Source organism: Microtus oregoni, unplaced genomic scaffold (genome assembly GCF_018167655.1).
Source record: "Microtus oregoni isolate MIOR12 unplaced genomic scaffold, Mior012 000045F_ref0000178, whole genome shotgun sequence".
NCBI lineage: Eukaryota > Metazoa > Chordata > Mammalia > Rodentia > Cricetidae > Microtus > Microtus oregoni.
The window spans coordinates 16,080,060-16,096,106 of record NW_024543219.1 but is presented as its reverse complement, the minus strand read 5'-3'; the positions used below and the strand labels follow the sequence as shown (position 1 = coordinate 16,096,106).

The window sequence follows — 16,047 nt, the reverse complement described above, 5'->3', positions numbered from 1 at the left end:
TTAGGAAGCTGTAATAGGATAGCCTGCCTCTGTCACATCCCTGGGGTCCCACTGGGGACTACACATCAGTGATTAGCAAGGCCAGGTATACCACGGTCGCTCCAGTTGCCTATAGTTGTAATAGGAAGATTTCTTTCTCCTCCAAACTAATTTCTAGGTCAAACCCACAGCCAACTCAGATGTCTGACTTATTGTTTTAAGTGGAGGCTATTTCCTGCCGACTTCATTTGTGAGCCTGAGGACCACTGCATGCCACAGCCTCAGATCCGGTGGAGCCAGAGGCGTGTGTTTTTGTTATGTAACATCCTGTGCTACTTCTACAGTTCCTGATTTTCTTTTTTTACATCAGGTCCTTCCTTCTTGTCTTCCTGCCTTCCTGTTTTCATACCTTCCAGCCTTCCTTTTATTCCTAATAAGAAACAAGGTAAGGAAACAGCTGTGAAGGTGTTGGCGAAGTTGAGAACACTGTGCAAACCTAAGGTGCTTTGTACCATATGTCTGGTGTTTGGTGTGAGCTCGGAAGGCTATATGCTCAGCATCTGTCATGCATGCATCTGGAAAAATATTAGTTGTTGGTTAGCTCTTGGTTGTTGTTGTTTATTTATGTTCTTTTACTTGTCATCTCAACCCTGGAAAGGCTTTCTCTTGACATGGAAAACTGAGCCTTGGAAAGGTTATGTAATTCCCATCTCAAGTCGTGCAGCTACAAGGGGAGACTGTGGATTGGAATCTGCCCCCTGAAATCATTGTTCTTTACGTTCTCCTCTCCCTTGCTCTCTCTGACTTACAGTGCTGAGTGGCACAAACCTCCACTCTGAAGCTAGGGCTCCTGCCAAAGCTCCACATCCTCCTTTTTACCTCAGCAAGCCCTTCCTCCCACTGGACTCTGCCAGGGAGGCTTGGGAGGCACACAGAGACTCTTGTTTTGCAGTCAGGATGCTTCTGGGAAATCTATATGCTGCGTATTTTCTCAAAAACTGGCATTCAGGACTCATAGAAGCAGAAAGTTTGCCACCTGAAAGCATTAGAATTTTTCAGTCTTATACAAATTAATGCAAACTATCTGTTTTGGATCCTGGGAGGAACAATTTAGCATAAAGCTAATTTGTATACTTTCTTATATACCCACGCTCCCAGCCTTTAGACACAGCAAGCCAACATCACCATCATGTCCTCCTCTTGTCTTACTCTCCTGCCAAAGCAGAGGCTTAGTTGTAAAACAGCATCTGCATGTCTTTTCCTCATTGTAATTCCTCCTTACACTAACAAGCTCTTTCTGGGACAGCATCCGAGTTCTGGTTGTAAGTGTTATCTTCCACAACAAAGGCCAAGCGATGCCATCACAGACTGTTTACAGCACTGCCCATTTGTGCTGCTTTCAAAGACCGCAGTGTGCTCGTTCTCCATACCATCAGCTGACAGAGGGATACCCTCTTCACTTATTAAGATGTGAGATATGCCATCCTGTATCATATAGAATAGGACCATTCATGTACATGCTACTGTGAGTGTAACAGCCTTAGTTGTGTGTCACATAATCACTAGAAAGGACATTGCAGCCACTACAATAACAAGAAGGCATGCCATTCCATACCCTGTCAGGATTGCCCCGGGGATGCTCTGCTCTCAGCTGGCCTAGCTTTGTGTGTCTTGTCATCTATTGCATTCCTCCAAAGCCCATGTTTTATGATGTAATGTCCCTGATTGAGTATCAAATGCTTTTTCTATAGAGATAGGACACATTTTGGTCATTCAGATATATCACCAATAATGTGCCAAAGAAATGTTTCTACACAGGGTTAATTGGGGTTACTTACCAAAGCATGAATGACAGATTACGAACAGGAACATGAAAGACAAGTCTTTCCAGCAGCAATTGTGAACTGCTCATGTGTCCCCCAGGAGGGGACTTCCCTTATGGGTCTCATGGGCAGACTCTCGAGCTGTCTTGTACAACGCCTGATGCACTGTCCTATCTTCCATGTTTGGAGGTTAGTGGGCTCAGTCTTAGAAGACTCTCATGCAGGTAATCCTAGCAGCATGGCTGCAAGATGGCAGCAGCCATGTCCTGCCTGCAGAGCAGGTTGTCCTCAACAGGTGCTAACTGAACTCATTCCCTCAAGTGGAGACCATCTTGCTGTGTTCAGGATGGGAGGAAGGACATGTGATAGAAATAAGTCAACTCAGAATGGTCACTGGTCATTGGTCTCCATCCAACAGAGCGATTTGCAACACTACAAATCATTATTTATTACAATTGTGATTGTATGTGTTTGTGTTTGGTGTGTGCCTATGTGTGTGCATGTGAGTGCACATGCGTGTGTGTGTGTTCAGGAATACAAATATCACAGTGTATATGTGGAGGTCAGAGCACAGCCTTGAATGTTGGTACCTTACATACCAGGTTAGCTGGCCAATGAGCTTCTGGATGATTCTATTACCTCTGCTTCTCATCTCCACTGTAGGAGCCCTGGGATTAAAGAAACATAGCTTTATGTAAGTTCCAGGGATTCAAGCTTAGGTCCTCAGGCTCATATAGCAAGTACTTCACTCACTAAGCTATTTTCTAGTTCCTTTAATTTTGATTCTAAGTTTTAGCAGACATTCTTTTACCCACACAGGATCTTTTCAAAGCTAGGACTGAAGACAGAACCTAGCCAGTACACTGGTTTGGCTAGTGAGCCCCTGGGGTCCTCCTGTCTCATCCTCCATCCTCAGCCCTGGAGCTTATGCATGACTCTACCCACTGAGCCATCCCTTCAGTCTCTGTAAAGCACCTATTATCATTCCTTGCATAATAATCAAATGTTGTGTATTTTGGATATTAATCTTTTTGACAAATGATATGTGCTTTCCTTTCACGGGATTGAGATGGCTGAAATATTTTCCTTTTAGCACAGTACTTTAAAGGGGAAAACTCCAATGAACATTTTCAATGAAAAGCATTAATAAATGATGGCAGAAAGAGTAGAGAAAAGTGTTGGAGATGAATCATGCACATGGGACTCCCTATATTAAGTGTTGAGTAATAAGCTCTCTTACAAGTCAGGCAGTGAGGAATGAAAGTGCCTTTCTGAAAGGATACAGTCCTGTTGGTTTCTGAACAAGTTGAGGTACAAAATGTAGGTTTAAAGATGCGCCTAAATACAGATCGTGCTCTATGGGAGAGGCAGGGAGATGCTGAGAGTGTTGGCTCTCTTGGCTACCTGGGTAGGTGAAGATACTCAGCAGAATCCCTTCAAAGTATTCCCAGGCGTGGTTCTGGGCATGGGAGAGCCAAGAGAATGCTGTCCTTGAAGAAGAGCTGAGCAGAGTACAGTGTGTCCTTTCCATTCCTTTCATGTATACCCATCCTGTTTGCAGCTCCTCTTCCCCAGGTGTGCCATGAACGAAATGAGAATTGCTCAGGCAAAGGCCATCTTGAAGTAAGGAAAAAAACTGTTTCTCACCAATAAAGTTCTCAAACCACCAAGGTGTCACTAAGGTGTTCTCTTACAAGGGTTGCCTTGTAAAATTAAGAGTGTAGAATGTCAGCACTACCCTGTGGTATTAATTCATCACATACAGTATTCTCATTCTTCCCATTAATCCTGCCAACTCTTCCTAGACAAGGTGACTTGAAGCATCTTCTCCTTAATATTATATTTAAAAATATAATGCAGTCCTGCTCTAGAAAAAGAAATAAATCCGTGGGTCTTGGCAGTTAGGATGTAATTGGTTTGTTGGATACATAGGAAGTCATTTTTATTCTTTTTTAGCTCTTACAGATCACAAAAAACTTATGCATTAAACAAATGCCAACAATTGTTCCTAAACTCTCTCAGAAATTTAGGAAAAGCTTTGAAGTGGGAAACAGTAGTCTTGCATTGTTAATTTTATGAAATACCAGCAAACAATCCTGAATGCTATTAAAGGTTGCTTATGTTGCTTAATCTATTCTTCATGAATCTTAGCAAAACTTTTAAATTCTTCTTCTTATTAGTTTATGTGCATGGGTGTTTTGCCTGCATGTATTTCTATACACTCTGTATATACCATTTGTTCTGTGGGGTCAGAAGAGAACATTAGCTCCCATGGAACTGAAATTATAGATGGTTGTGAGCTGCCGCCATGGAGGTGCTGGGAACCACATTTGATCCTCTGGAAGAGAAAACAGTGCTCTTCACAGTCATCCCCAGTGTTACTAGATTTTGAGTTCACAAAATGATCAACTATCAAAAGCACACATATTTTCATGCATATTTTCATGAAGCTAAAATCAGTAGTATGTTTTTTACTTATAATCTGTTCTGTCCAGCTTATTACTATCAAGCAATCAGATGGAATATCATGTTCTTACAGGCTATTTGACAGCAGTTATTAGCAGCAATTCCCCCACACAGTCAAGTGCAAAATCATTTTTGTTTTTTCAAGTGCTTGCTTTGGAAATGAAAACATTAAATATTGGTTTTAAGAAAATTACTTTTGCCACACGAGAATGTTAAGAAAAAGAAACATCATTGCTGCATAGCCAGGGGTGACATATTTCCAAGTTTCCAATGGTGCACTTAGGAGACATTCATAAATCAGTAAGAGTCTGGCATGACTACATTTAAGTCTATGGCCTTAGGAAATTCATTCCATGTTGCTAGTTTCTATTTGTCTTTGAAGAAACAGAGATCAAGATAGTCTAGATAGTCTATTAAATAGCCTTTGAAGTTATATGAGATAAACAAAATGCTAATTATTTTTGAGATGACATTTATGATTTGCTTTAATATAACTTTTGAGTTGAGCTAATCTGTTCTGTTGAAAATAATTACAAATTTATTAGTATATCTTTGAATTACAATACTCTCTTGTCATTTGTGATGTCAAAATACACAATAACGAAATGATACTTTCATTTTTAGTGACTGCTATAAAGCACTTTCAACTCTTGTGGAAACTATATAATTTCATTATTTTGATGAGTGCTAAGTTTTAAAAATTTTAGCTTTCATTTTTTTTCTATTTATTTATTTATTAAATATTTCTGCCTCCTCCCCGCCACCGCCTCCCATTTCCCTCCCCCTCCCCCGATCAAGTCCCTCTCCCTCATCAGCTCAAAGAGCAATCAGGGTTCCCTGTCCTGTGGGAAGTCCAAGGACCACCCACCTCCATCCAGGTCTAGTAAGGTGAGCATCCAATCATTTTTAGCTATAGAATAAAAATGTATTGTTACAGATGTGATATGAATATGTAAAGCTTAATTTAATATTAATTTACCTCTTTAGGGAAACATGTAAAAGAAGACAGAACAAAGTATAATAAACAAGAAAAAATTCACATTCTAAAATTAATAACCAAGTCATCATTTAAGAAAAAAAATTTCAAATGATGCTTAGTACAAAAATATGTGAAATACAGAAAAACAGAAATAAAAAGCACTCCACAAACACATTGTGTGATTAATATTCTGACAATGCTTCCAAACCTGGGCTTTGAAGGCTCTCTCTCTTATGTCTTGTTACCCGCCATTTTCTGTGCTGCTTTTACACTTAACATTATAGTCATGCAATTATAACAAGTTGTATAGGTTACCATAAACTTCAAAACTTTTATCCCAGTTCATTATTCATTTAGTTTCTTTTCCTATTGAGTGATAAAATCTCTGACAAAAGCAGCCTAAGAAAGAAAGGGATTATTTGGCTCATGATTCTTAGGGCGTCCAGTCTATTATGGCAGAGAAGGCATGGCTGTGGGCAGAGAAGGCATGGCCGTGGGCAGAGAAGACATGGCCGTGGGCAGAGAAGACATGGCCGTGGGCAGAGAAGACATGGCTGTGGGCAGAGAAGACATGGCTGTGGGCAGGGAGACATGGCCATGGGCAGAGAAGACATGGCTGTGGGCAGAGAAGACATGGCTGTGGGCAGGGAGACATGGCCGTGGGCAGAGAAGGCATGGCTGTGGGCAGAGAAGGCATGGCCGTGGGCAGGAAGGTATGACCGTGGGCAGAGAAGGCATGGCCGAGGGCAGGAAGGTATGACCGTGGGCAGAGAAGGCATGGCCGTGGGCAGAGAAGGCATGGCCGTGGGCAGAGAAGACATGGCCGTGGGCAGAGAAGACATGGCCGTGGGCAGAGAAGGCATGGCTGTGGGCAGAGAAGACATGGCTGTGGGCAGGAAGGCATAGCAACTAGAGCAAGACGCTGACTTATCACACTACTGCTACACTCAGGAAGCAGAGAGAGAACAGGAAGTAGGGCCAGGCCAAAACCTCAAGTCTCACCTTATGTGAAGCAGTTCCTCCAGCAATATTTCACCTGCTAAAGTTTCCTCAACTCTTCTGAACAGCACTACCAGCTGGGGACCAAGTATTCAAACAAATGAGCGTATGGAGGGCATTTCACATACAGACCACCAGAGTCATCAAACCTATTCCCTCCCGGCATAAAATAGTAGTCATGCCATTGTTCTTAGGGTGTGGGATGCTCTGATAGGGACTGAGCTTTGTGATTACCCTCCCTTCCATTTACCCACTGGTTCTGTTGAGTCTGTTAGATAAGAGTTTGTTGCGTTTACTAAAAAAGCCCTAAAACTGAAAAGGTTGGGAATGTATCCTGCCTCCAAACAACAGGAGAGCATAGAAGTCAAACGACAACATGGTAACAACATCATTTAATTATAGGGCAGATTATGTGCGTATGTTTCACAAAGTTTGTTGTGATTTAGTGTCTTCTGGATCCCGGGAGAAGTTGAAACATCTTCTCAGCGGCAGATGCATGCAGAATGCTCTGTGGATTAGGGCATACATCTGCAACATTCTTAACTGAGAAAATAAGAAAGGCAATATATGATAGCTGGCAAAAGCAGATGTTCCAAATGAAACTTCAGGACAATTTAGATCTTTCTCATAATGCCACCTCTTACCCAATAAAGTACTGATTTTGTCGTCAAACCAACAACATAGGATTATTAATTGTGCTTACTTTAAATTTAGTACAAAAGATCTTGCAATTTATGTATGGTTCTCAATTCAATATCATTGTGATTTTTGCACATTTGCAATCATGCTGAGAATGGCTAATTTTAAATTCTGCACTAGGTAGGGTAGGGTTCAATATAGTTAGGTAGGTGTTCATCATCTTTGGTCCCTCTAGGTGGTTTATTCTTTTTTCATATTTTGCTTCTTTACAGTCTGTCTGTCAAATTTTATTATAATAATGTTTGGCTGTAAATCAGAATCTCAGTGACTTAGAGCACACTTGTGGCACACACAGCTTGGTGAGGGATTTGCTGTTCATCTGGGCTCAGCTGGGCTTGCTTCAGGGCATGGGGCTACTTTGGGACTGTCCCATGGATCAGGCTCGTGGGCATTGGTCACTATGGTACATTTTCCCACTGGCAATAGCTAAAGCACAGGAGAGAAATCCAAACTCAACAAGCATATTTTAAGCTCCAGTCTGTGTTACTTTCACCAATATCCCACTGATCAAAGCAAGTCACATGCCAAGACAAATATGAATGTGGAAATACATTCCAATATCCTCAGGTATGACCAGGAACCGATTAGAAGAGACAGAATGACACTAGCAATTCTGTTTACCACAGTGCTTAACACTGTTAGGAGGTTCAGGTTTTGTTTTTCCCCCCCCTCTGGATTGACTTGCATAAGTCAGCCTGAATTTTTCTGTGTATTTTTAAAAGTGCCTTTTATTATTCATTTTGTCTTCTTCCTAAGTAGCTTTCGGTTCTGTTTCATGAGTATGCATTGTCCTATCACCCAACCAACTGCGCTCCATAGAATCTTTGAGCAGAAGGCATTAGTCTATCATTTCACAGATGAGGAAATTGAAGTCTGAAGAGATTGTCACAGGAACACAGGGCTAGTCAGGGACAATATAGTTTAATGGCCACAATGAATAGGACATTCTAAAGTCCCTTTTCCCCTTAAACTCAGATGTGTAGTTTCATTCTGCACCCCATGAATAATGCCGATGCCACTTCCCAGGAGGGATCCCGCTGGCCTCCCTACACTGGAATGCTGAACACAGAATTACCTGAGGCAGAAGGAACCCCAGTGAGCCCTGCCTGCAAAGTGCCCAGCAGGCAGCAAGCTTTCTCCTGCTCAGGCAGGGGCTGCAGAACCCAGGGCTGTTGAGTTCTGGGTTAGACTCACTGATCTTCTGAAGGCCAGCTTTGACAAGTTACTTCCAAAGGCGCCTTTGAAAATGTTCTTCTGAGTCCTCACTGTCACTGGGATGCTAGAGCAGTGTCTCTGTGCAAAATTTTAGACACGCTTGATCAAACTCTCCTGTGTAGTAAAGAGCTATGAAATTAGGATGATTTCGGTATTTCAGAAATGTACAAGTTCAAATTAATGTGTTCACGTATTTTGCCTGAGTGGCAAGAGCACTCTAATTTTATTAGTGTTTATAAAGTGGTTAATAATTTAATTTATGTTCTCTATCCATTTGAGATTCCCAGAGAAACTGAGTAGTTCATGAACATCACACAAGATTTGCAAGGAGAAAGGACATACCTGCTCACTCATGGGCACATGCTCCCCTCAGCTTGCTCTTTGGCTACTTCACTGGTTTCCTTCTGTGCTCTATGGCCAGGAACCAGCTGTGCCTCCTTGCTGCATTCAGCAGGCATAATTCAGTAGAATGGCAATGTTTGCATGTAAAAAAATTGGGAGGGGAAAGAACCACAATTTATTTGTTTGGTGTTTGGTGCCCTGAGGAGCACCTTCTGCTGTCTTTTCTGTTCTTTCGTATTTTGTTCACTCATTCTTAAGGGTTTTGCTCACAAGTCTGACATCTTAGGTGTCAAACTTAAGTGAGGCGTGGATGGAAATCATATTGTCATCATGTGATCTAGTAACACCCCTGTTTCTGACTTAGGCTGTGAAAGTGTCTTATAAGAGTCATGGTACTTAGATGAGAATTAGCATTTTATCCGTTAGCAGAGGTGACGAAGTTCTCTGAGCTGGATGAGAATAAACAGTGACTATCAGTTACAAAGCGCTGGGTGGAGAGGTCTTATTCTCTAGAAATGAAAACTTTAACTTTCCAATGATGAATCTCTTATTTATTCATAAGTTTAGTCTGGAAATACTTTCACATCCTAATTCATTTATCACTTCATTCATTTAGCTCTGTTTAGAAATCAAAACCACATTTTCTCATGGTCTTTTGTTCTGTATAGAAGAGATATGATCTTGTCTTCTCCATCTAGTAACTTCCAGTTTGTTGGGTTAGGAGATGACTTCCCGTAACTGAAATTTCAGAAGGAACCATGATGCTGCGTCTTGGTTAACTTGGAATTTCTTTTATTTAATTTATTTCATCTAATTTATCTATTTATTGGTCTTTTTAAAGAAAGAGTCTCACTATACAGCTCTAGCTATCCTGGAACTCACTACGTAGACCAGGCTGGCCTCGAACTCACAAAAATCCACCTACCTCTGCCACCCAATGGCTAGGATTAAAGGTGTGCATCACTAGATTGGACTGGGATTTTTTTTTTAATCATACTGCATTAACACATGATCACATTTTCTAAACAAAAAAGTTAAATATGCAAATTTGGTCAGAAATTCTGACAACTTCACTGTGGTTGGCTGAAATATTGAGATGAAACCTTGAAGGAAGCTTTCCTGGTTTCCTTGAATGGCTATAACCTGACAGCTTTGGAGAGAGAGTTTTAATTTGGCTCAGGCACCAAAGGCTCTCTCAGTCCACGCTAACAGAAAAGTCATAGAACATGGCAATAGCAGCATGAAGTAGGAGTTCCTTACATCACAGTAGACCAAGTAAAAGACAATCAGGCAAAAATCAGGAGTGGGAATAACCTTCAAGGCCTATAATTTACTTTTGACAGCCAGGCACCACTTCCCAAAGCCTCCATTGCCTTCAAAGTAGCACTGTAAATTGGGGACCAAGCAATCAAAACATGAGCCCATGGTGGCTACTTCAGACTCAAATTGCTGTAACATTCTGGGTGGTCCTAGAACATTTGTGGCCACTTAATAATGCAAAAATGCATCTAGTAAAACGTCAAGAACCCATGCAGTTTTAATAGACTCAAGACTGCTTCAAAGGTCCCAAATCTCAAATTTCTTCTGAGACTCAAAACAAGTGCTTAGAAGTAAAGTAACTATAAAATCACAACACCTGGCACCCACCACCAGCAGCAGCACTCCAGGGACCCTCTAAAGCTCAACCTTCACCTTCAAAGCTTTATGCCTTGCCCATTCTGGGGCTCCCTACATGGTACCTAACCCTACTAACACTTGCCTGTTCTAATCTGTTCCTCTGTGAAATCTGAGTGAAAGGCTCCATGATCCCATTCCATATGCCTGTAAAACTAGCACCATGTAGATGAAGTCAAGTTTTTCCCAGAGCAACACCCCTGTGGCCTGCAGCTGCAGCAGCCTCTAAGTGCCTGCAAAGCTAGACATGGGGAAATACATGCCTAGGTGGGCCTTTCCCAGCAGGGCATCCCTTCCGCTCCCCTTTTCAAATGGTGTTCTTAGTGGGTTTTCATTTTTGTGCCATGTGGCCCTCAATGGGGGAGGGTTTGCCCTCAAACCTCCTTTCCTTGTGTCTCAATGCAGAATGTATTGTGTCTGTCTGATAAAACAAATCTCTTTAACAGTTACACCTGCTTCATCTACATTTGCTTTGCCTGCAGACTTAAATAAATGTGTGCTCCCAAACTGCTTGTTTCCAAATCCTTCTGGACCCTTTGCTCCTGACTCTCGCTCTAAACCTAGCTAAGACCGTGAGCAATGACTCTGAATGCTGTGCTCATCTAAAATTTCTCCCACTCTATCTCCAGGCCCAGAATCATCCACATTTCTCCTTCAACTCCATTCCAAAGGCCTAACAGTTCCGTGGTCTGAATTTGGTGCCATAACATTAACATCCCCACTCTTCAGTGTCGACTTTCCTTATTAACTCTTCTTCCATTTCTGTGACCAAATTTCTGACAAATCCCTTTCACAGAGAGGAAAACTTTACTTTTTCTCATGGTTTCAGAGGATCTTGGTCCATTATAGCAGAGAAGGCATGGCGGAGAGGCTCAGTACACAGTAAAGGAGAGTGCAGCATTTGCATGGCAGCACATTCAGGCTGGAAACAGTGGCAGATAACCTTCAATGGCCTACCCCTAATGATCTACTTTTATAAAAATCAAATCCAAAGACACACTGATTGATATTTATGTGCTGAAGGGTAGCAGTGGGAAAATATTGAAAGTCTCTGATTTCCATAATTCAAGCATTAGGTTTCTGTCATATCCTAGACCTTTGTATGTAGAGTAAAAACACTGTGATGCATAACACACCACTGTCTTGAATCATAGCTGACGTGTTTCAGGTGGCGTTTGTTGGCATTGCATGCATGGCAGCTGCATGGTGCAGTGCGAGAGTGTTCAGAGACAAGGCTGGAGTGAAGTCATGGGATGCAGCTTGTGTGAGCACCAGGAACAACTCATGCTCATGCTCAAGAACCTGGCTGGGATGGTGCCTGTTACCTCGTCTACAAGATGAGCCTGATAGTAACTCCTTCTGAAGTCGAAGCTGTATACGATCAATATCTGTGCTACATATGCCTCGTGCATTGTTGAGTTCTCAATAAACACTGCTCTGTATTATTCAGCTTGCATATGTGTCTCTGGGGAAGTTTCAGATGCTTGGGTTTCATCCGATTGCTTTTATTGCCAAAGTAATTCCCCAAGTTTGGCCTTGATTATGTCTTCTTCTGCGATTCAGAAGAGAAAACCTGAAAATAAAATTTCCTTCCTTTTGTTAACTCACTGTGCATGGCATTTCACTTCTTGGCAGCGGAAACTTGACTAGCAGCATATATTGTTCGGTGTGTTATGTAAGCCTGGGGTGCATCTTTGCTGGTGGTTCTCAGACATGGTTCCATATTTCTATGTGCAAATGTGCCTGGATACACAGGGATAGACAAGGCATTGGAGAAGGGTTCAGAAAGCTAAAGATAATGCATGCTATTCTAAGTGGGATTGTGAATATGCTCTGAGAAATATAGCTACTGTCTCTAGAAAAATATAGCTGTGCTTTTTAAACTATGGGACAGTTTTGTAAAAGGGGAGCCTATAACTTTAGGAAAAATTTATAGCAGATTGTATGTAGGTGGACTCACCTCCATCTTTTCTTGGCCTGTTGACTAGCATATCATCCCTGGGCTGGCAAGATGGCTCAGTGGGTGAATGTGTCTGCCACCAAGGCTAACAACCTGAGTTCAATCTCTGGGACCCACAAAATAAAGGGAGAGAACTAAATTCCTCAATTTATCCTCTCTGGTCTCCACCTACTCTCTCTCTCTCTCTCTCTCTCTCTCTCTCTCTCTCTCTCTCTCTGTCACACACACACACACACCAAATAAAATTTGAAAAAATAAATCTCACCTTCTAATTTCTGTGTGTGTTACAATGGTGTTGGAGAATTACATTGTACCCCCACAGCACTTTCTGTCTGAAGCACCTTATAAACTATAAAATGTATCTTTGTCCCCACTTACAAATAGCTGAGGAATCTGAGACCTCATGTCAGGAAGATGGTTTTAGGCCTGGGGATGTAGCTCAGTAATCAAATGCTTCCCTAGCATGCACTCGACCCTAACAGTGTTTATAATTATCAAATGGAGCTGTGTAGTATGAACTCAAGTGGAGGTGAAGTGCACAAGGTGAGAGATTTCCTGTCAGGTTAATTTAGAGTCAGGAAGTTCAGAATATGTAATAAGGTTTGACTTAATGGACCTGGAGAGACTAGACGAAGGAGAAAAGGTGTTAGACGGATATGAAGTAAAGCTATACTCTCTGAAAGAGTCATTTATCCCAGAAAACTCATCAGGCCCTGAAATAACAGTGGAATTGGTTATGAGATGTGGAGCTCCTGGGAGATTACAGGAGCAGCCAGAACTGAAATCTAAAATTGACCGTTGAGATTCTGGGCATGAGAAAGAGTGCATGGAGTTTCTCATTAAGAAATTGGAAGTGTAGAGATTCTGTTCTCCCAATATGCAGGGCAAACAAAAGAGTGAATATTTCCCACCGCTGTGAATGCATGAAGATAGAGGTAGCAACCAGTGTTTACTATCCCACACTCAGACTTTATGAGATAATCAACTGCCCTGGAAGTTCGGGGACACATACTTAACCATCTATCTGCCTCGGAGAATGCCAAGGTTTGATTGGCCAGTCCTTGAAGGTCACATATACATCCCTCGTGCCACTAACCCATCTTTGCCCCAGAGACTCCCCATCTGCATAGCTCAAGGACCTTGAAGAGCTCAGAAGGAGACCATGACAGCACAAAATAGCAAAGGCCAACCTCTGTCCTTGCTTTGATCCTGTCCCTTGGAATGCTTGATTTTCTACTCTGTTTCTCCAGAGTCCTGACTACTAGTTACAAGACACTTATTTCAATAACTGCTAAGCAATTATTCCTAGCTTTTCCACTGAAAAATGATGCAAGCCATGCCCAACACACACAAACACACACACACACACACACACACACACACACAGAGAGAGAGAGAGAGAGAGAGAGAGAGAGAGAGAGAGAGAGAGCACAGCACAGGTTGGCAGAACATCATCACATTAGACAGCAAACAACAAAGCCCTGTCCTTCAGAAACCTTTGCCTTCCCACTGCCACCACTTGTCAGATGGGGAGAGCTGCAGCCTCAGCACTTCCTGCAGCCTCAGCACTTCCTTCCGAATGGCCCCCTGAAGTGCACTTTCCTGCCATTGATGAGCTGGGTTTTAGCAGGCTCTTCTCTTGGTGGAGTGGGGCTTCCATTTCCTTGTTCCAAATGAGTCACCTGAGACCCACTCTGTGTACACAGAACTTATCCGAGGCTTAATGTTTTCAGAGTTTGACTGAGGGATTTTTATTGTACTTCCTCATCTAAATACAGACTGGGTCTCTTGGCAAAGAGACAGATGGTATTTTTCAATGACTAATGCAAAGCTCGGTAAAATACAGATGCTATGTTTGCTCTTTTTTAAAAAAAAAAATGCTTTGACCTCATACTATGTGACATTGCAACTGAAACTCATTCCAAGTACTAATATTACATTGAGTTTCACAAAAGGGATAGAAGATTCATGTCCAGTTCTTTCCTAGAGTAAGGTGAAGGATGGCTGCAGGATCCCTAAGCAGCAGACAGCATTGTGAAGACGAAGTTGCTGGTCCAACACGGACCGCTTCTCCGGACACCCTTGTGGTCTTGTGTCGGTCTTCTTGTTCAGGGAAGAAAAGCAAAAAATCCTCTTCAAAACCGAGAAAGGCAGGTTTCTATTTATTGTCTGTTAAATAGAAAGAGACAGCGGGTGAAATTGTAGCACTGACATTAAACATTTTTCATGAGGTTTTGGGCTAATTCTACATGGATTCCGAAGCTTTGGAAGACTAGCATTCTGCGGCATATTTATCAGAGAGTAAATCCACTTGCTTTTGCACAGAAGCACATTAAGGAACATAGGGATGTTAGTTAGGTCTTGTGACTGACTTCTAAACAATCATGCCTGCAAAGGACAGCTGTTTGGCCCAGGGCTACACTGGCTCCGCAGCTGTGCTTGCTTATGGGAGCCCACAAAAGGAGCTTGTGCACAACGTGGTGATGCAGAGCAGGCAGATGGCTTCTTAGTAAGAGCTGTGTGTTGTTCCCCTCAGAATGCACTTAATGATGTGACTACACTAGTACCCTGAGGTAGACGAGCTGCCCTGATCTGAAGGGAAAGCATGTTTTATTTTTTCCTTTATTTTTATTTTTAATTCATTTTTCTCTTACAATACAGAATCTTTAAAGCAATTGAAGATGAGAACCAATGTTACCTCTTTCAGAAATTCCCTTCTTTTGAGATATTTATTAAAGGTTTTTTCATATTTTGATCATGTTTTCCCCTCCCCAACTCCTATAAGAGCCTTCCCACCTCCCTACCTGCCCAACTTTATGTTCTCTCTCTATCTCTCTCTCTCACACGCACACACACACACACACACACACACATAAGAAAGAAAACAAAATTTAAAAAGAAACAAGGAAAATAACCCACAAAAGTGAAAATCAAACAAGTAAAAAATAGATAAGACAAATAAATTGAAATAAAACCAAAAATCCACAAAAATATCACTGAGTTCACTTTGTGTTGGCGAACTACTCCTGGGCATGGGCCTGCTCTGGAGAGTCACTGACCCACCCAGCAGGACTCCACTGGGGAAGACTGGTTTTCTTTTTGATACTGAATATCAATAATAGACAGTTTCTTGGTTAGGGGTGGGACCCCATTCCATCCCTCCCTCCCAGTGCTGAAATCCCTTCTAATTCTAAACCTAGGCCCTGTGCATGCTGTTACAGTGACTGCACGTTCATGTGTAGATCCATCTGCTTGTGTCTGGAAGACACTGTTTCCTTGGAGTCATGCATCACCTCTGATTCCAACATTCTTTTTGCCTCCTCTTTTGCATAGATCCTGAACCCTGAGGGGAAGAGTCTGATGAAGACCTATAGCTGAGTGCTTCAAAGTCTCTCATTCTCCACATGTCTAACTGTGGACCTCTGTTATAGGATACTTTGATAGCACTGTAATGCTCCAGACTGCCCATGAAGTTTATCATGAATCATGTGGGTAGAGCCAGTGACTAGCTGACTAGAATTTGCCTTGGAGAAGTCAGCAATTTGGATAGAGGAGATTCACAGGAAGGAAAGAGCAGGGACTAGAGTTTGAGCTCCCTTTTGGTTCTGGGACGAGGGAAGAGCTGTGTCTTTTTTGTGTCTCCAGTCAAAAGCATTCCGGCTAGTTGTTACTTAGCCTCTCTGAGCTAGCAGGTTTTCACCCCGGCCTTTGATTCCCCAGGCTTATTGATAAATAGAACAATAGAGACTAATTTAAAGCTTCATATCATGGTTGCCAGGGCCACAGGACTGAAAAGCCCACCAGGCTGCAGCCTGGGTGACTAGCAGGATACTGACTGTGCAGCCACAGATGAAAATTAAAATATCAGTAGATTCATATGCAGCTGCTAAGCCAACAGAAAAACGTCACAC

The 16,047-nt window shown here is 42.1% G+C and overlaps 1 protein-coding gene across 1 annotated transcript in view; it reads left to right on the top strand.

Annotated features, from left to right (window-relative positions):
* Slc35f4 (solute carrier family 35 member F4) overlaps positions 1 to 16,047 on the top strand; it is a 231,334-nt gene that overhangs the window by 80,174 nt on the left and 135,113 nt on the right. The window lies entirely within an intron of this gene.